At 35.2% G+C, this 21,057-nt stretch overlaps 1 non-coding gene across 1 annotated transcript; it reads right to left on the bottom strand.

Annotated features, from left to right (window-relative positions):
• Nucleotides 1-12,336: 12,336 nt before the first annotated feature.
• On the bottom strand, nt 12,337-12,443 carry LOC119625411 (U6 spliceosomal RNA). Its single transcript, XR_005241619.1, has one exon. It is a non-coding gene; the product is annotated as a U6 spliceosomal RNA (small nuclear RNA).
• Nucleotides 12,444-21,057: the final 8,614 nt, after the last annotated feature.

Genomic DNA, 21,057 nt, shown 5'->3' with positions numbered 1-21,057 from the left:
ATAATAAATACACAAGTAAATTATACATTTAACATCCAGGAATATTATCATCATGTGGATCCATGGACCACATGAACACACAGTGAACCAGACTAAGCCAAGGCTGTCATATATACTCAATCTAATGAGAAGATGTAATGATACTTAGGGCCCAGTTTCCATATCATCTGAGGCATTGTATGCAAGAGTCTGTGCAAAGTTCGGATATCCTCTTACAAAAACCTGAGAAATGGCCTTAGGTTAATTTGGAGAAAGGTCTGGGGAAATAAGTCCTGTAAATATTTGTAATATTGTAGGATTCCTTCTCTTGGAGACTCAGCCATTCTATACCTGAGAACTAGCTCAGTTCCATAAACTGAGCAAGATGCCATGAATTTTTATTAGAATTGTGTCCCTAGGCTTCTCAATATTCATCCTTGATTTATTTTGTTTGCATAAACTAATCTATACCATTGTTAGTGTCTATCTATTTTGCCTCCAGAAACATAAATCTCAAGTCACTGTATATAGAGATCTCGGTGAGTCAGGCTCTTCTGGCTGTCAATAGGAATTTACCTTGAATTACTTTCATCTCCATTGCTATCAAAGAAATAAGCATTTAAGAGTATCTCTTACCAACAGCCCTAGGCCCAAAGAACAGACAACATCAACTTTTTCAACAACTCTGTTGCCCTTCTCAAAAGTGAAATGTTTATTGCTTTGTTAATACAGTATCTTCTAGAATAGGTGGATTTTCTAGCATGGCCACTTAGCCACTTATTTGAGCTTTTTGTTTCTTTCTCTAGTGTCTTCCGTGGCAATTTTGGAATTTCTTAATCCCATTTTAGGTGTCATATTTTTTTATGAACTTCTAAGAATTATCTTAGCAACTTGTTAGTAATATTTCCTGGGATCCTTGTTAATGTTATAAATCTTTTATCATGGGACAGACTTTCCATATGAACAAGCATTCCCTTATCCAAATTTCTGCCACAAACCTGTTCCCACAAACCTATCTGGTACCATCAGAATTCAATTCTACATACTCCTGTGCCTCTTGTTGTTGTGTGTGTGTGGCTAGGTTCTGCAGCAACTTCTGCAAACTCCCTTTTAACCTTTCACAATGCCAGTATTTTTCGAGCTAGGTTCTGTTGTAACTTAACTGTACTTGTTTTGGTGTTCAAGATGAGAGAAGGTAGCAAATCCCGAGGTCATTCACGTGATGTCTTTTAAGGGAAAGATTCTGCATCATATTCCAACAAAAGGGACCATTACCCTCTAACAAGGAGTGGACCAATTCTTTGGGCCCAGAGAGTTCAGGGGAAATTAGGAATTGGAATTTTCAAGTACATTGACTTAGGTGTCCCTATCCTGAGTCTAGAGTCCTATGCCTTCCCAATAAGGCACTAATCTTAGTTAGCCAACCAGACATGCTGTGACTGAACATTATCCACTCTGCTACCACTGTAATTGAGTCCTTTACCTGATCGTCTCTTTCTGCCTTCTTACCACAGCAAATGATTCTCTTTATATACTGCCAACAAGGCCCCCTGGATTTAACGTGTCACCTTAAATTGGTGATTAATCACTGTAAACCTTTCAGTGTTTTTCTTCACTGCATGGTTAGCCCCATCCAATTCCATAGTACTTATTATTTTTCCATATGTCTCAAATACTTCAGATAGTGTGTCCACCAAATGCATTCATTTTGACTAGTATTCCAGACCAGTTAATCACCAGTGTAAGTTTTAACAATTGCACTTCTATGGCATGTCACAGCTATGAGTATTCTATCTGCTACTTTTAATTAGGGTCCTCATTGCCAGGAGCCCAGGGAATAATGCATTTCTAAAATCCCGTTTTAAATTCTGCTTTCTAGGATTAACATTGTTATCAACCCTATAGGTTAGATTCCTCGGGAAACAGACTTTGAGGCAGAAATTTGCATTCATGGACCTTGCTAGGGAGTGCTCTTGTGAAAAAATTACCTATAAAGGTGTGAGAGAAGTAAGGTTGGACAGAGACAGAAATTGAACTACAGAAAAAATGCAGGAGCCTCAGCTCCTCAGTGCAGGCTGACTCAATGCAGGAGTCTCAGCTGACTCAATGGTGAGCTCTGAAGCTCTGAAGCTCAGATTCAAGGCAATGGTATTGAGCATTTGTACTCACCTGTAAACCTGTAATTGGATGAGTTCTGTCCTAGGGAAGTCCTTTGGAAAAGTCAAAAGCTTTTGTCCAAAAGCAGTTTCTATAGAAGTATTAACCATGAGTTGTGAAAAGCCAAAACTCCTGGCAACAGAGGAAATGAAGTCTCATTATTGAGAAAGGGAATTTCAGTGACACAGACAGCATCCATCACAGCTACAAAGTGATTACATAGTTGTATTAATTTTACTGTAATTCTATATAACATACACTTACTCAGTTTTAAATTTTTATACATGCACATTTTTAAAATAAAATAGTAAATATTGGAAGGCGATGTGTGTGGCAATACTTGTGGAACCTGGAGGCACAAACAACGAATTTAGGCAAGAGATAGCAAAGGCATTGGAGGGAAATGTAATTAGAAGCAGTGCTAGGTCACTTTCTGCATGTTTTTATTTTTCTTGCCTTATTTGTGGTTTTGTTTTTTTGGTTGTTTCAGATAAACGAATGAGTAACTGCTTAGAGTTCTCCTTCTGTCTATTACTAAAGGATTTGTTACTCCCTTGAATTTCTTTCTTTCTTTCTTTCTTTCTTTCTTTCTTTCTTTCTTTCTTTCTTTCTTTCTTTCTTTCTTTCTTTCTTTCTTTCTTTCTTTCTTTCTTTCTTTCTTTCTTTCTTTCTTTCCCTTTCCTTCCTTCCTTCCTTCCTTCCTTCCTTCCTTCCTTCCTTCCTTCCTTCCTTCCTTCCTTCCTTCCTTCCTTCCTTCCTTCTCTCTCTCTCTCTCTCTCTCTCTCTCTCTCTCTTTCTTTCTTTCTTTCTTTCTTTCTTTCTTTCTTTCTTTCTTTCTTTCTTTCTTTCTTTCTTTCTTTCTTTCTTTCTTTCTTTCTTTCTTTCTTCTTTTTTTTTTAAGCCCTGGCTCTGTCACCTAGACTGGAATGCAGTGACACAATCTTGGCTCACTGCAATTTCTGCCTCCTGGGTTCAAGTGATTCTAGTGCCTCAGCCTCCAAAGTAGCTGGGATTACAGGCGTCTGCTACCATGGCCCAGTCAATTTTTGTGTTTTTAGTAGAAATGGCTTTTTACTGTGTTGGTCAGGCTGGTCTCAAACTCCTGACCTCAAATGATCTGCCCTCCTTGGCTTCCCAAATTGCTGGGATTACAGGCATGAGTCACTGCACCTGGCTGAATTTTTTCTTCAATTACCACAAAATAGAGATATCTGGTTATATGCTGCTCTCCACTGATATGCATCACAGTTATATATACTGGGTATAATATTTTGGGGCACAATCCACCTTAATATCCACCCCCAAATAACAGGATATACACCCTTCTCATTGCATATGGTACAAACTCTAAAAACTGACCACATGATTGGGCATGAAATAACCCTCAGCAAATACAAAAAACTGAAATCATAACAACCACACTCTTGAACAACAGTGCAATAAAAATAGAAATCAATGCTAAGAAAATAAATCAAAACAATACAAGTAAATGCAAATCAAACAACCTGTTCCTGAATGACATCTGAGTTGATAATGAAATTAAAGTACAAAATAAATAAATTCTTCAAAATTATTGCTAAAAAGATACAACATATCAGAATTTCTGGGACAGTCAAAACAGTGTTATATTACTAAATACCCACATCAAAAATTTAGAAAGAAGCCGGGCATGGTACTTCAGGAGGCTAAGGTGGGTAGATCGCCTGAGGTCAGAAGTTCGAGACCAGACTGGTCAACATGGTGAAACCTCATCTCTACTAAAAATAAAAAAATAATAGCCAAATTAGTTGGGCATGGTGTACACCTGTAACCAAGCCACTTGTGAGGCTGAGGCAAGAGAATCTCTTGAATCCAGGAGGTGGAGGTTTTAGTGAGCTGAGATTGGGCCACTGCACTCCAGTGTGAGTGACTTAACCTCTCAAGTAGCTGGTCCAAACACTGACCCAGAAAGAGTTTGAATCCCTGAATAGACCAATAATAAGTTCCAAAATTGAGTCAGTAATAAAAAGCCTACCAATCAGAAAAAGCCCAGGACTAGGCAGATTGCACCCAAATTCTACCAGATGTAAAAGGAAGAGATAGTACCATTCCTACTGAAACTATTCCAAAAAACTGAGGAGGAGGGACTCCTTCCTAACTCATTCTATGAGGCCAGCATCATCTTGACACCAAAAACCTGTCATAGACACAACAAAAAAAGGAAACTTTAGGGCAATATCTTTGATGAACATAGATGCAAAAATCCTCAGCAAAATACTAGTCAAGCAAATCCAACAGTACATCAGAAAGCTAATCCACCATAATCAAGTAGGCTTTACTCCTGGAATGCAAGGTTGGTTCAACATATGTAAATCAATAAATATGATTTACCACATAAACATAACTGAAAACAAAAACTCCATGATCATCTCAACAGATGCAGAAAAGTCTTTCCATGAATTTCAACATGTTTTAAACAATATTAGACAGTGAAGGAACATTCTTCAAAATAATATGAACCATCTTGTAAAACCCACAGGGAACATAATACTGAATGGGCAAAAGCTGAAAAAATTCCCCGTGAAAACTAGCACAAGATAAGGATGCCTCTCTTACCACTCCTATTCAATGTACTATTGGAATTTCTGGCCAGGGCAATTAGGCAAGAGAAAGAACTACAGGCATCCAAATAGGAAGAGAGGAACTCAAACTATTGCTGTTTGCAGACGGTATGATTGTAAACCTGGAAAACTCCATAGTATCTTCCAAAAGCCTCTAAATCTGATGCACAATGTAATCAAAGTTTCATGGTACAAAATTAATGTACAAAAATCAGTAGCATTCCTATACACCACCAACTTTCAAGCTGAGAGCCATATCAGGAACACAACCCCAATACAATTACTACAAAAAGAATAAAATACCTAGGAATACAGTGAATACAGTGAACTAGGGAAGTGAAAGGTCTCTATAACAAGATTTACAAAACAGCTGCTCAAATAAATCAAAGATGACACAAACAAATAGAAAAGCTCTCCATACTTATTGATAGAAAGAATCAATATGGTCAAAATGGCCATAATGCCCAAAGCAATGTACAGATTCAATGTTGTTCCTATCAAACCATCAATTACATTCTTCATAGAATTAGAAAAAATCTATTCTAAAATTCATATGGAAGCAAAAAAAAAAAAAAAAAAAAAGAAAGAAAGAAAGAAAAAAGAGCTTTAATAGCTAAGGCAATCCTAAGCAAAAATAACAAAGCTGGAGGCATCATATTTCCCAACTTCAAGTTCTACTAAAAGGCTACAGTAATTAAAACAGCTTGGTAGTGATACAAAAACAGACACAAAGACCAATGGAACAGAGTAGAAAACCCGAAAATAATGTTGTACACATATAACCACCTGATCTACAAAACCACAAAAATAAGCAGTTGTGAAAGGACTCCCTATTTATTCAATAAATTGGCTAGCCATATGCATAAGATTGAAAATGGGCCCCATCGTTACATTATATACAAAAATTAACTCAAGATGGATTAAAGACTTAAATCTAAATCCAGAAACTACAATACCCCGGAAAACAACCTAGAAAATACCATTCTGGACATAGAACATGCATGACTTCATGAAAAAGAGGTCAAAGGCAATTGCAACAAAAACAAAAATTGACAAGTGGGATCTAATTAAATTCAATAGCTTTTGTACAGCAAAAGAAGCTATCAACAGAGTAAACAGACAACCTACAGAATGAGAGAACATGTTTGCAAACTATGCATCTGACAAATGTCTAGTATTCAGAAGCTATAAGAAACTTAAATTTACAAGTGAAAAACAAACAACCTCTTTAAAAAGTGGGCAGAGGACATAAACAGACACTTCAAAGGAAGATATTCATGCAGCCAACACACATATAAAAAAATGCTCAACATCAGTAATCATTAGAGAAATGCAAATCAAAACCACAATGAGATGCCATCATTCATGAGTCAGAATGGTTATTATTAAAAAGTCAAAAAATAACAGGTACTGGCAAAGTTGTGTAGAATAGGGAATGCTTATGCACTGCTGGTGGAAATATTAACTAGCTCAACCATTGTGGATACCAGTCTGGTGATTTCTCAAATAACTTAAAATAGAATTACCATTCAAACCAGCAATTTCATTACTGGGTATATACCCAAAGTAATAGAAATCATTCTACCATAAAGACACATGCACATGTATGTTCATCACAGCACCATCCACAATAATAAAGACATGCAATCCATCTAAATGTCCATCAATGCTAGACTGGGTAAAGAAAATGTGGTACATGTACATAATGGAGTATTATGCAGCCACAAAAACAGAATGAGATTATGTCCTTTGCAGCAACATGGGTGGAGCTGGATGTCATTATCCTAAGCAAACTAACACAGGAACAGAAAACCAAATACTGCAGGTTCTCACATATAAGAAGAAGCTAAACTTTGAGTACATATGGACACAAAGAAGGGAAGAACAGACACCACAACTGCTTGAGGATGAAGAGTGGGAGGAGTGTAAGGATTGAAAAACTATCAGGTATTATGCTTATTACATGGGTGATGAAATATTTCTACACCAAACCCCTGTGACATGCAATTTGCTTATATAGCAAACCTGTACATGTACCTCTGAACTTTTATTTTTAAAATAAAAGTTAAAAAAGAATGTGGAATTAAGACAGAGGAAAAGGAACATGATTTTATGGCATTTTATAAGCAATGTTCTGTGGTGAAAAATGAATAATGAACTTTAATGGGCATAATAATTAGTACTTTATTTTATAATGTTCTCTTTATAATTTCCATGCATTATAACAAGTTCTTAGCTAAAAATACTGTCTTCAAAAATATCATATTTTAAGAGAAATGGTAAAATCATGAGAAGTGAATAATTAACACAGAGTGGCAAAAGGTATAATCCAGAACAAGGACTAAGAATTTTGCAGTGGCATGTAACAGAACACAGTGTCTATTTTATGCATACATAAAATATACACTCACACACACAGACACACAGAGGCACGCACTGCATAATGGTATTTCAGTCAATGATGAACAGCATAGTCAACAATAATCCTATGAAATTGTAATAGAACTGAAAAATTACTATTTCCTAGTGATGCAACTGTTGTAAGGCCTTAGTGTAACACACAACTCACATTTTTATGGTGATGCTGGTGTAAACAAACCTACTGCACTGCCAATTATATATTATTATAGCACATACAATTATGTACAGTTAATAATACTTGATCATGATAGTGAAAGACTATGTTACTGGTTTGTGTATTTACTATACTATACTGTACTTTGTATTCCTACTTATATAAAAAAGAAAAAGTTAACTGTAAAACAGCCTCAGGCAGGTCATCCAGGAGTATTCCAGAAGGCATTGCTATCATAGGAGATGACATCTCCATCTGTGTTATTGCTCCTGAAGAACTCCCAGAGGGACAAGATGTGGAAGTGGAAGACTGTGGTATTGCTACAGATCCCAATTCTTTGTAGTCCTAGGCTAATGCGTGTATTTGCACCTCAGTTTTTAACAAAAAATTTAAATGTAAAAAATTTTCATAGAAAAAAACTTATGGAATAAGGATATAAAGAAATAAAATATTTTTGTACATCTATATGATGTGTATTTTAAGTTGTGTTATTATAAAAATGTCATACAGTAAAAAAATTAAAGTTTATAAAGGAAAAACATTATAGTAAGCAAAGGTTAATTTATTATTGAGGAAAGAAATTTAAAGAAATAAATTTAGGGCAGCCTATTTCTACAATGTTTATAAAGTCTACAGTCATGTAGTGTCCTAGGTCCTCCCATTTACTCACCACTCACTCATTGTCCTAGAGCAACTGCTAGTTCCGTGTGCTAATAAGTTACTGTACAGGTGAACCAAATTTTATCTTTCTATAGTGGTTTTACTGTACCTTTTCTAAATTTAAATGAACAAACACTCACCATTGCATTACACTGCCTGTAGTATTCAGTAACATGTTGTACAGGTTTGCAGCCCAGGAGCAATAAGCTATACCATATAGCTTAGGTGTGTATTGGGTTGTACCATTTAGGTTTGGGTAAGTACACTCTAGTATGTTTACACAATGACAAATTCAACAAATCACATTTCTCAGAATGTATCTCCATCATTAAGTGAAGTATGACTACATATAATTATTTTAGAAACCTGAAAAATGTTTGAAGAAGTGATAAATTTCCCATGGTATATATGATATAGCAAGTTTTCTTGTAGTCTTTTTTCCTTTATTTTGATGAAATTCAATTTATATGAATTGTCTTTGATTTTTTTTGCATTTAGAGTTATATCTAAGAAATGGTTGTCTAATACAAACTCAGAAAGATATTTTCTAGAACTTATCTTCTAGACCTTTTAGAGTTTTACATTATCATTGAAGTTCATAATCTATTTTGAGTATATTTTCATGGATGTTGTTATATAATGATCATAGGTAATTTTCACATCTGGTTATACAATATTTTAGAATCATATGTTAAACAATGTTCTTTCAGTCTTGAATTTTTTACATTGTTTTGGAAAGCAATTGGACATAAGTCTGTATATCTATTTCTGAATACTGTATTTTGTTCTAGTTTCTTTATTATTATTTCTAGTGCCATTTGTCTTAGATTCTATAGAATTTTCCATACAAAAGACAATAATATGTCTGTAAATAATGACAGTTTTATTTCTTCCATTTTAATATGGTTGTCTTTATTTCTTTTTCTTATTGCATTGCCTAGAAATCTTGTTCAATAAAAAATAGGAGTGAGCGAGCATATCCTCGCATTGTTTCTGATTTAGGAGGAAAACAGTCTGTCTTCACATTTAGGCTATATATTTTTCCTTGATTCCATTTAACGATTGAGTATTTTTATTGAAGTACATTTATTAAATAAATTTTCATGGACAGTTTTTAAAGTAAAATTTCAATTTATTTAATTGGCATAGGGCTATTAAGTGATCTATTCTTTTGTAAATTTTAGTAGTTTGTGTCTTTCTAAATATTTAAATATTTCATTTAAGTTGTTGAATATACTATTGTAAAGTTGTTCATAATATTAACACCATAATATTTTTAATATTCATAGAATTTGTATTGATGTCACCTCCTATATTCTTGGTATTTGTACTTTGTACTGTTTGTACATTATACCCAATCAGTCAGACTAGACGTTTATTGATTTATTTTTTAATCATCTTTTTCTTTCATTAATGCTTTCTATCGTTTTCTGTTTTCCATTTCATTGACCTCTAATGTCATTATTATTCCCTTTCTTTCTTTAATTTTAATTTTTTAATTTTACTTTAAGTTCTGGGATACATGTGCAGATTGTGCAGGTTTGTTACTTAGGTATATGTGTACCATGGTGGTTTGCCACATATATCAACTCGTTGTCTAGGTTTTAAGCCTCACATGCATTAGCTATTTGTCCTGATGCTCTCCCTGCCCTCACCCCACACCTGCTGATAGGCCCTGGTGTGTGTTGTTCACCTCCCTGTGTCCATGTGTTCTCACTGTTCTGCTCCCAGTTATGAGTGAAAACATGTGGTGTTTGATTTTCTGTTCCTGTATTAGTTTGCTGAGAATGATGGCTTTCAGCTTCATCCATGTCCCTGCAAAGGACATGATCTCATTCATTTTTATGGTTGCATAGTATTCCAAGGGATATATGTACTGCATTTTCTTTATCCAGCCTATCATTGATAGGCATTTGGGTTGGCTCCAAGTCTTTGCTATTGTGAATAGCGCTGCAATAAACATACGTGTGCATGTGTCATTATAGTAGAATGAGTTCTAATCCCTTGGGTATATACCCAGTAATGGAACTGCTGGGTCAAATGGTATTTCTGGTTCTAGCTCCTAATTTACATTCACACCAACAGTGTAAAATCGTTCCTATGTCTCCCCATTCTTGCCAGCATCTATTGTTTCTCAACTTTTTTAATAATCAGCATTCTGACAGGCCTGAGATGGTATCTCATTGTGGTTTTGATTTGCATTTCTCTAATGATCAGTGATGTTAAGCATTTTTTCATGTATTTGTTGGTCCCATAAATGCCTTCTTTTGAGAAGTGTCTGTTCACATCCTTTGCCCACTTTTTGATAGGGCTATTTTTTTTTTCTTGAAAATTTGTTTAAGTTCCATGTAGATTCTGGATATTAGACATTTGTCAGATGGGTAGATTTGTTAATTAAAAAGCAAAAAACAAAAAAACCCAGCGCCTCAATTCATTGATTTTTTTAAGGGTTCTTCATGTCTTTATCTCCTTCAGTTCTGCTCTGATCTTAGTTATTTCTAGTGTTCTGCTAGCTTTTGGATTTATTTCCTTTTGCTTCTGTAGTTCTTTTAACTGTAATGTTACAGTGTCAACTTGACGTCTTTCTAGCTTTCTGACATGGGCATTTAGTGCTATAAATTTCCCTCTTAGCACTGCTGTAGCTGTGTCCCAGAGATTCTGGTATGTTGTCTCTTCATTCTCATTGGTTTCAAAGGATTTCTTGATTTCTGCCTTGATTTCATTATTTACCCAGGAGTCACTTAGAAGCAGTCTGTTCAATTTCCACACAGTTATGTGGTTTTGAGTGAGTTTCCTAATCCTGAATTCTAATTCAATTGCACTCTGGTCTGAGAGACTGTTATGATTTCAGTTCTTTTGCATTTGCTGAGGAATGTTTTACCCTCAATTATGTAGTTGATTTTAGAATAAGTACCATGTAGCACTGAGAAGCATGTATATTCTGTTGATTTGGGGTGGAAATTTCTGTAGATGTCTATTAGGTCCACTTGATCCAGATCTGACTTCCAGTCCTAAATAGCCTTGTTAACTTTCTGTCTCATTGATTTGTCTAATATTGACAGTGGGGTGTTAACGTCTCCCACTATTATTGTGTGGGAGTCTAAGTCTCTGTATGTCTCTGAGAAATTGTTTTAGAAATCTGGGTGCTCCTGTATTGGGTGGATATATATTTAGGATGGTTAGCTCTTCTTGTTGAATTGGTCTCTTTACCATTACATAATGTCCTTCTTTGTCTTTTTTTTTTTTTTTTTTTTTTTTTTTAATCTTTCTTGGTTTAAAGTCTATTTTGTTAGAGACTAGGATTGCTACCCCTGCTTTTTTTTTTCTTTCAATTTTCTTGGTATATTTTCCTCCATCCCATTATTTTGAAATTTTGTGTGTCTTTTTCACGTAAGGTGGGTCTCCAGAATATAGCACGCCAATGGGTCTTGACTCTGTCCAATTTGCCAATCTGTGTCTTTTAACTGGGGACATTTAGCCCATTTACATTTAAGGTTAGTATTGTTATGTGTGAATTTCATCCCATCATCATGATGCTAGCTGGTTATTTTGCACACTACTGGATGGAGTTTCTTCTTAGTGTCTTTTGCCTGCATATTTCGATGTGTTTTTGCAGTGGCTGGTACTGTTTTTCCTTTTTATATTTAGTGCTTCCTTCAGAATGATGAAATGATGAAATCCCTCAGCATTTGCTTGTCTGAAAAGGATTTTATTTCTCATTCGCTTATGAAGCTTAGTTTGGCTGGATATGAAATTCTGGGTTGAAAATTATTTTCTTTAAGAATGTTGACTATTGTCCCCCACTTTCTTGTGACTTGTAGAGTTTCTGCTGAGGAATGTGCTGTTAGTCTGATGAACTTCCCTTTGTAGGTGACTTGGCCTTTCTCTGGATGCCCTTAACATTTTTTCCTTCATTTCAACTGTGGAGAATTGGATGATTATGTGACTTGGGACTGATATATCGTGTAGTATCTTAGCGATGTTCTCTGTAATTCCTGAATTTGAATGTTGACTGTCTTGCTAGGTTACAGAAATTCTCCTGGATAATATTGTGAAGTGTGTTTTCCAACTTGGTTCCATTCTCCCCATCTTTTTCAGCTACTCCAATCAATCTAAGTTCAGTCATTTTACATAGTCCCATATTTCTCGGAGGTTTTATTTCTTTCTTTTCATCCTTTTTTCTCTAATCTTGTCTGCCTGACTTATTTCAGCGAGATGGGCTTCAAACTCTAACACTTTTTCTTCTGCTTGATCGATTCAGCTATTGATACTTGTGTATGCTTCACCAAGTTCTCACTCTGTGTTTTTCAACTCACCGGGTTATTTAAGTTCCTCTCTAAACTGTTCATTCTAGTTAGAAGCTCCAGAAATATTGAACGCTTCACGAATCTGAGTGTCATCCTTGTGCCGGGGCCATGCTAATCTACTTGGTATCGTTCCAGTTGTCGTATATGTGCTGCCAAAGTGAGCACCCCTTTCTTTTCTTGACTTTGTATTTGATATTCGCCTTTTCTCTATATCAAATGAGAAATCTGAAGTCATTCATTGAGACCATTTATCTTTTGCTATACAAATGTTAAGAGCTATTACTTTTCCTCTGAGTACTGTTTTAGCTAAATCACATAAATGTTGCTTTTTAATGTTTTTACTTTTCAGATCTAAATAGTTTCTATTTAATCTATTGATATCCTTATTGAATGATAAATTATTTAAAATTACTTAATTTAAAAACTTTTAAATTTCCAAATATTTAAGTATTTTATTTTGCAATTGACTTATAATTTAATTTATACATTCTGATAATAGAGTGATATTTTTCTTCTGACTGAAGACATTCGTTAACATTTCTTATAGTGTAAATCTGCTAGTGAGGAATTATTTCAGATTTCAGATGTCTGGAAATGTATGTATTTTGTCTTCATTTTTGAAACATATTTTCAGTGGTTATAAAATTTTAGATAAACAGATTGTTTTTATTTCAGAACTTTAAAGATGTCTTCCCCTTGAGATAGTTAAAGTAGTGTTATAGGTATGAGGAAAATGGTGTGGGTAGCTTTTATTCAGGATTCTCAGGTTCCTGAATTTGCTACCTTATTTTGGGGCATAGACATTCACTCTGTTAAATGTAACTACGGGTAATATCCTGAAGCCAAATGTCATAGTGAGTTGCTCTTTTTCCTTTTTTGTAATCTTCTATAGCCTGTGAAAATCTAAAGTTGCTTCTGAATTTTCTCTGCAACTCTTTCTCACTCCACTTATGTTGGGCACCATCTTCATATGACACATCTGTTTATTTAGGTAGTGTATCACTAGTTTAACCTGGAATGAAACTCTTTGACTGTTGACTGCTCAGTATGAGTTGGAGAGGTGGAGCAGAGGTGCTAAGCAATTAGAATAAATGCAGTATTATAATGTTCATGACAGTTAATTTTTAAAATATAATTTCAACCCTTATTTTTGATTCTGGTGATAGAAGTTCAGGTTTGTTAGATGGGCATATTGTGTGACACTGAAGTTTGGGGTACAAATATCCCCATAACTCAGGTAGTAAGCATAGTACCCAATAGGTAGTTTTTCAGACTTTTTCCCCCTTCCTCCTCCCCTCCTCAAGTAACCCTCTGTCATTCCCATCTTTATGTCCATGTGTACCCAACACTTAGGTTCCACTTACAAGTGAAAACATTTGGTATTTGGTTTTCTGTTCCTGCATTAATTTGCTTAGGATAATAGCCTCCAGCTGCATCCCATGTTGCTGCAAAAGAAATTATGTCATTCTTCTTTACAGCTGCATAGTATTCTGTAGTGTATATGTACCACATTTTCTTTATCCAATCCATTGTTGATGGGAATCTAAGTTGATTCCACATCCTTGCTATTGTGATTGTGAATATCTGTGATGAAAATACAGGTGGGATAATTTAGTTTCCTTTGGGTATATACCCAGCAATGATATGCTAGGTTGAATGATAATTCTATTTTTAATTATTTGAGAAATCTTCAAATTGTTTTCCACAGTGGCTGGAGTAATTTACATTTCCACCAACAGTGTATAAGTATTCCCTTTTCAATGCAGCCCCACCAGCAGCTTTAATTGTTTGACTTTTTACTAATAGCCATTCTTGTTGGTGTGAGATGATATCTTACTGTGGTTTTAATTGCATTTCTCTGATGATTAGTGATGTTGAACATTTTTTCACATGTCTGTTGGCCACTTATATATTTTCTCTTGAGAAGTGTCTGCTCATGCCTTTTGTACACTTTTTAATGGGTTTATTTGTTTTTCTGCTTGTTGAATTGCTTAAGTTCCTTGCAGATTCTGGATGTTAGACCTTTGTTGGATGCATAGTTTTCTCCCATTCTGTAGGTTGCCTGTTTACTCTGTATATAGTTTCTCTTGCTGTGCAGAAGCTCTTGAGATTCATTAGGTCCCATTTTCAATTTTGGTTTCTGTTGAAATTTCTTTTGAGAACTTAGTCGTAAATTCCTTCCCAAGACCAATATCCAGAAGGATATTTTCTAGGTTTTCTTCTAGGATTCTTACAGATTGAAGTCTTGCATTTAAATCTTTAATCCATTTTGAGTTAATTTTTTTATAAAGTTAAAAGTGGAGATCCATTTTCATTCTACATTTGACTAGCCAGCTATCCCAGCACCATTTAATGAATAGGAAATAATTTCCCCATTGCTCATTTTTGTCAATTTTGTCGAAGACCAGATGGCTGTAGGTGTGTGGCTTTATTTCTGGGTTCTATAGCTTGTTCCATTGGTCAATGTGTCTACTTTTATATTAGTAAAGAAAAACCTGTTTGGATTACTGTAGCCTTATGGTATAGTTTGAAGTCAAGTAATATGATGGCTCTGGCTTTGTTATTTTTGTTTAGGATTACTTTGGCTATTTGAGCTCTTTTTTTGTTGTTGTTGTTTCCATATGAATTTTAGAATAGTTTATTCTAATTCTGTGAAAAGTAATGTTGGTAATTTGATAGAGATAGCATTGAATCTGTAGATTGCTTCAGGCAGTATGCTCATTTTCATGATATTGGTTCTTTCAGTCTATGACATGGCATGTTTTTCCATTTGTTTGTGTCATCTATGATTTCTTTCAGCAGAGTTTTGTAGTTCTACTTGTAGGATCCTTCACATCCTCAGTTAAATGTATTACTAGCTATTTTTTTCTGACTGTTTTAAATGGAATTGCATTCTTGATTTGACTCCCAGCTTGAATGCTACTGGTACATAGCAATGCTACTGATTTTTGTACATTGGTTTTATATCCTGAAATTTTACTGAAGTTGTTTATTAGCTCTAGGAGCCCTTTGTCTAAGTCTCTAAATTTTATGTAAAATTATATCATGTCCATGATAGTATTAATAGGTCTGTTTTTACTGTTTGTTCTGACACTTAAGTGTAGTTTGCTTTGGTATAAATGGATCCATTTTCTCCTGCCTAAGTTGTGGGCTATAGTTTCAGTATTAGTGTTTCTTTTTCTTAACATTTTTATTTCTAGTATACAGAAATTCTTAAAGGTCTCTCTAACAGCATTTTTTATTAAATTTTAAAACATGTTTTATATGTTTTTAGGTTAACAGTATTCATATCAGTTATTAAATAGTAAAGATATAAAATAGATGTAAGAATATTAGTAAAACAAAAACTGAGTTTCCAATAGAGACTGACATTAAAAAAAGAGAGAGAAACATTTCCCCATATGTGGCCACAGAACATTGTACAGGTTTGGTACATTGTTAGGCTGGTGCAATGAATGTGGTAAGTTCAAGTCAGAGATGCCCAAGATTGGTCGAGCTGTTCAAAAAGATTAACAAGGGCTTGTAAGAGAAGAATTGCAACCATGGAACTGGTTGATTCTGGGAAGAAATGACAGTAGTGTCCCTAAAACATGGTGGTAATGTCCAGTGATGGCAAAGCCAGTTTTAGGAGCAGTGGGACCAGTAGAGGTAACAACATAAATTAGAAGTGGTGTTCAGTGACCACATCAGAACAGGTGTGAGGTTGCCGTGGGATGATGGTGCTTAGTGAATGGTATGTTGTGAGCAGAAGCAGCTGCACTGGTTAGTAAAAATGGGATTGTTGATAACAATCATGCCAGAAGCTGAATCATAAAATCAAATAAGTAGCATGAAACTATAAACAGCATGTATTGCCAGCGACACTTTGTTCATAATGTGTGCAACACTCTCTAATCAATTCCTATTAGCATGTAGGAAGATCTACCAATAAAATGTTGATTGAAATGTTTTTTTTCCCCTTCCCAAGTCATGGGGAGGGGCGGGGGGAGGGATGGCATTGGGAGTTATACCTGATGTAAATGACGAGTTGATGGGTGCTGATGAGTTGATGGGTGCAGCACAGCAACATGGCACAAGTATACATATGTAACAAACCTGCACATTATGCACATGTACCGTAGAACTTAAAGTATAATAATAATAAAAAATAAATTAAAAAAAAGAAATTTTTTTTTGTTTGTTTGTTTTTGTTTGTTTGTTTGTTTGTTTGTTTTGTAGAACCATAGTCTTCTATCAATTTATTAATGATTTTGAATTGATTACCTGTGTCCCGGCTCAGACCTAGATTGGAAGATTCCATTTCTTTCCCCAAAGTCACCAATCCAGCTCATATAGGTTTATCAATTTTTCAATAATGTATAAATATGCACTTCAAACTTATACATTTTCTTTTTTGTGAGACGGGATCTCACTCTGCCACCCAGGCTAGAGTGCAGTTGCACAATCATGCCTCACTGCAACCTCGACCTCCCTGCCTCAAGTGATCCTCCCACCTCAGCCCCTAGGGTAGCTGGGACTACAGGTACGCATTACTATGCCCAGCTAATTTTTTTGTACTGTTTGTAGAGACAGGATTCACCATGTTGCCCAGGCTGGTCTCAAACCCCTGGGATCAAGAAATTCACCTGCCTCGGCCTCCCAAAGTGCTAGGATTACAGGTGTGCGCCACTGTGCCCAACTCCACAGATTTAATTTTCATCAAGGCAATTAAATGTGTGTCCTATATATGGCTGTAATATACATATATATAGATAGATAGAGATGTGTATGTGTGTGTAGTTTCTTCAACTTTAAGGGAAAAAGTGATGTCTGGTACAATTGAATTCTCTAGATAAGTGTAATGCTTTCTTGTTCATTTAGGAAAATATTTGGGCAAGAACCAGTTCAAGCCCAACAGATAAAGCTATGGGAGTGTAACAAATATTAATATTCTACTGACATCTTCTCTTGATTCCTTTATCATTTTCTTACAGTCTGGTACCCAGTATGTTTTCTGTCCTTACTGCTAGCATCTGCATCTCTTTTTGAAGGAATACCCTCAGGCTTCTGGAACCCACTTTTCCTACACACTGAAAGAGTCAGAAGTCCTTGGAAATGTATATCTCTTTGGGTGCCGCCATTTTTTAATAACTAAAAAGTGCAGGAAAGTAAATTCTTTGTCTCTTCTACCCCATTGATGGGTAAAATGCTGAGCTATGAATTGTAGTCTTCAGAGCTTCCCTGAAGTTTGAGTCTGCTACTTTTTTGGAACTTTGCTTGATTTAATACCATAATCCAGGATTTCTATGACACTTTCTGGCTCCCAGAGACACCTTTGTCCAGTTCTTCTGGACAGAAGTTGGAGTTGTCTTATTGTTTCAGTCTTCCGTGATATTGTGTGGTTCCATGTACCTTGGCCAACTTTGAGATAAAATGACAAGAGAAAATCAAAGAAAAAATAATGAGTATTCACTTCACACTCTGGACAACAGAGGTTCTATTTCCTGGTTTCTCTGGTCTCAGATAATTATTTCTCAGCATTTTGAGTACCTGATTATTTTTGCTGTGGCAGTACAATTCTGTAATTGGTTAGAACCAAATATAGCCAGCCTTGGTTAGAACCAAGAAAGAAAAGGGAAAACAACAACAACAAAAATAAGCAAAGTACATAGATCCTCTTTCCAAACTTCTACATGGACCAATCCCTTTTCCCACCAAAATTATAACTAGAAATACATGGTATCTCTTAGAGTTTTGCCGTCAGCTTTTACTGGACGGTTACTGGATTCAGCCCACCCTTGGGTCAAGGCAGAGAGGCAAAGTTAGAATGGCCTCTGCCTCCTGAGGAAACTCATACTTACTAGAGTTTAGTACTAAATTTTTTACTTTAGTTCCCAATTTACCTTTATGATTTTATTGTTTTATATGTTTTAGAGTACTCACATAATTTTAAAATATTTTGTCTACAATTTCAGTTGTAATCACTGGGAGATGGAAGTTGTGCTTACTCCATCTTGACCTAAATTTTCTTTATAGTTTTTATCTTTCTGTTGAATTTTTTAACAGCTCATGTCTTTTGTCCACCTTTCTAGATTTAAAAAATATATATTTTTGTGGGTATTTTAAAATCCTTGTTTGACAATTCTTACATCCAAGTCATCATCGAGTTTAATTGTGTTGATTGATTTCTCTCTTGCCTTTTTGTGTGTCTTTTGATTATTTTTGAACTAAATGCCTGATATTGTGTAAAAAATGGCATTTATGTCCAGAAGTAGGTGCTCCTCGTATTATCTCATGCTGTTAATCTATGTGTGTATGTTGTGGGAGGGATGAGTGACTGTAATAAGTAATTGAGTTGGATTGATATTTTTCTTGTTGCTATCATTTCCTTCAGTGCACTGCAAACTTCAGATTCCTCCAGTGGTGAATTGCTCTTACTTTGTGCTTAGTGTGGGGCCTAGGGACTCTCTCGGAAGTAGTGAAGCATTTCTGGGCCCAAGGGACAAAGTTTCTTGTTGTCCCTTCTCTCAGTGGCATAAGTTTTGGCTTTATATGAAAAAGATGTATAAAGGGAATGGACAGTGTTTCATGTTTGTTCTGGAGTCAGACGTGTTCACTACAGGCATGGCTGTGCCACCTGGGGAAGCACTTTTCCTGCCTTGATTTGAGCACCTGAAAGTGGCCTGTGAAAGATAACTTTTGAGTGGATGTGAACTCCACTCTGCTTTTGTTTATTCCTAACTGGTAACTTCTTTTTGTGTTTCGTCAAAGGTGAAATGGTTTCTGTGTCTCATCTCTATTTGGAGGGGTGTTTCACTCTTTGGAATCCAGTTCACTTAGGTTCTTGTGGCTTCAGGTCTCTGACATTTCCATAAAGAATTATGATTTTGTAAATTAAATTTTTTTCTTACTGTTACAATTTCGTTTTCAGCTTCCAACTTTTAATGCAGAAGCAGAACTCTAATAATTATTTGAAAATTTTCCCTTTAGCTGCAGTGTAGAGAATCAATTTTAGTGAGGCAAGTGTAGATTGGGAAAATTAATTTAGAGGCCCATTATTTTGGATATAAGTTATTAGATGATATTTTTGAAGGTCTATATATCATAGGATAGTCAATAAGATAGATATTTACTTTTAACATTTTTATATTAAATATTATTCTCCAATAATTAAGAACCATAGTATTGGGGAAACAGATTCGATTTATCTTCTTGATCTATCATCATAAATTGTTTGTTTCTATCTCTCGATTAAAAATGCCTTTCTACCTCCTAGATCATGAATAAATCCTAGCTAACAGGAAGGGAGAAAGATAAAAGGGAATGTAAACACCTTTCATTTTAAAGTCCCAACAGAAAAATTAGATCTGTTTCTTCTTGCATCTTGGTAGATAGAATTGATTTGTGCGGCCATACTTAGCTGCAAAAGATACAGAACATTATAGTTTTTAACTGGGAACCAAATACCCTGGAAACTTAATACAGATACAAGACAGAATGGATGCAAGCAGGACACCTTATTAGTCATCACCATGGTCTGTCTTTTCCTGACTAAATATCCGTATTCACCCTTTTCCCCCCACACAAAAGGAATCACAAATTATGAAAGGAGAAAATATCAGTGTTCCATATAATATATGCATTTAGTTCCAAATCCAGGTTGTATCTTCTCATGACCAAGTGACCAATAAACTAAAAAAAAAAAAAAAAAAATTATATGTAATCTTGAACCAAGTCAATATATAATGATGCAATAAGAAACATGACAAACTGTATTTTATATTCTATTTCAGAAAGGTAAGAATAGAATACATATAGTTGTCACAGTTACATGTCAATGTTAAAAATCTGCTATGCAGAAACTCCAGAGACTTTCAACCTTGAGAGCAGGATACATTTTTTAGATAGAAAAAATAAAAACTTTTCTTTTTTATTATGCCTCATGGTCCCCATGCTCTCACAATAAAATTTGCTGTCAGGGAGAAACTCTCTCGTGTATTATCCTCTGTGACCATATCTGTAGTGGCATTGTGCAGTATGCTGCTAGTGTCTACACACTTTTGATAACTCTTTCCACTACTGTGGGCTTGGAGATCCAGGACTGGCTTTAAGAGTCAAATAGACATGGGCTTTGACAGGTGAAACTGATTATTTTTTTGGCAACAGAATTTTTCCAAGATCTTATTGGACTTTCACTCTGTATGCTTCCACTCCTTTTCATGTGATAGTAACCACATGAAAAAAGCTTATCTTCACATAGTTCCTAACTCCAGGGATTATACTTTTCAATTTACTCGTCTTTGTGTATGGCCCACTCACCTCAACTTCAAGTTAATGATACTTACCTTATGGGTGTCATAAACAACAGATTTGTGGGAAGGCAACACCGGTAAACTGAGAAGAGATATTGGGGATGTTGGAATTTAAAAGACGTTGACACAGATACCTTTGAAGTAGCTGAGGTGAGAGAGGATGGGGTTTAGAAAAAGTTGGTAGAAGGTAAAATTGAAAGAAGAGTCAATATTTGATATATATTTTGGAGGTAAGGCAGATAAAATAGGCTACTGGATTATATACTGAAAGACAGAGAAAGAGAAATTCACAGAAGATGTCGAGGGTTTTGACCAAAACAATTGGTTTGATTGTGACTCTATTGACAAAAAAAGAATGTTTGAGAAAAAGAAATATGTACAATGGGAACCAATGTTATTCTGGAAAATTTCTACTTGGTCCTTGGGTTTTACCACCGTATTCTTTATAAACTTGTTTAACTATACTTTTATTCTTTCTCTTGCACCTT

The sequence above is a fragment of the Chlorocebus sabaeus genome, chromosome 10, assembly GCF_047675955.1.
Source record: "Chlorocebus sabaeus isolate Y175 chromosome 10, mChlSab1.0.hap1, whole genome shotgun sequence".
Classification (NCBI taxonomy): Eukaryota; Metazoa; Chordata; class Mammalia; order Primates; family Cercopithecidae; genus Chlorocebus; species Chlorocebus sabaeus.
The sequence above is the reverse complement of the archived record's forward strand: the minus strand, read 5'-3'. Positions and strand labels throughout refer to the sequence as shown.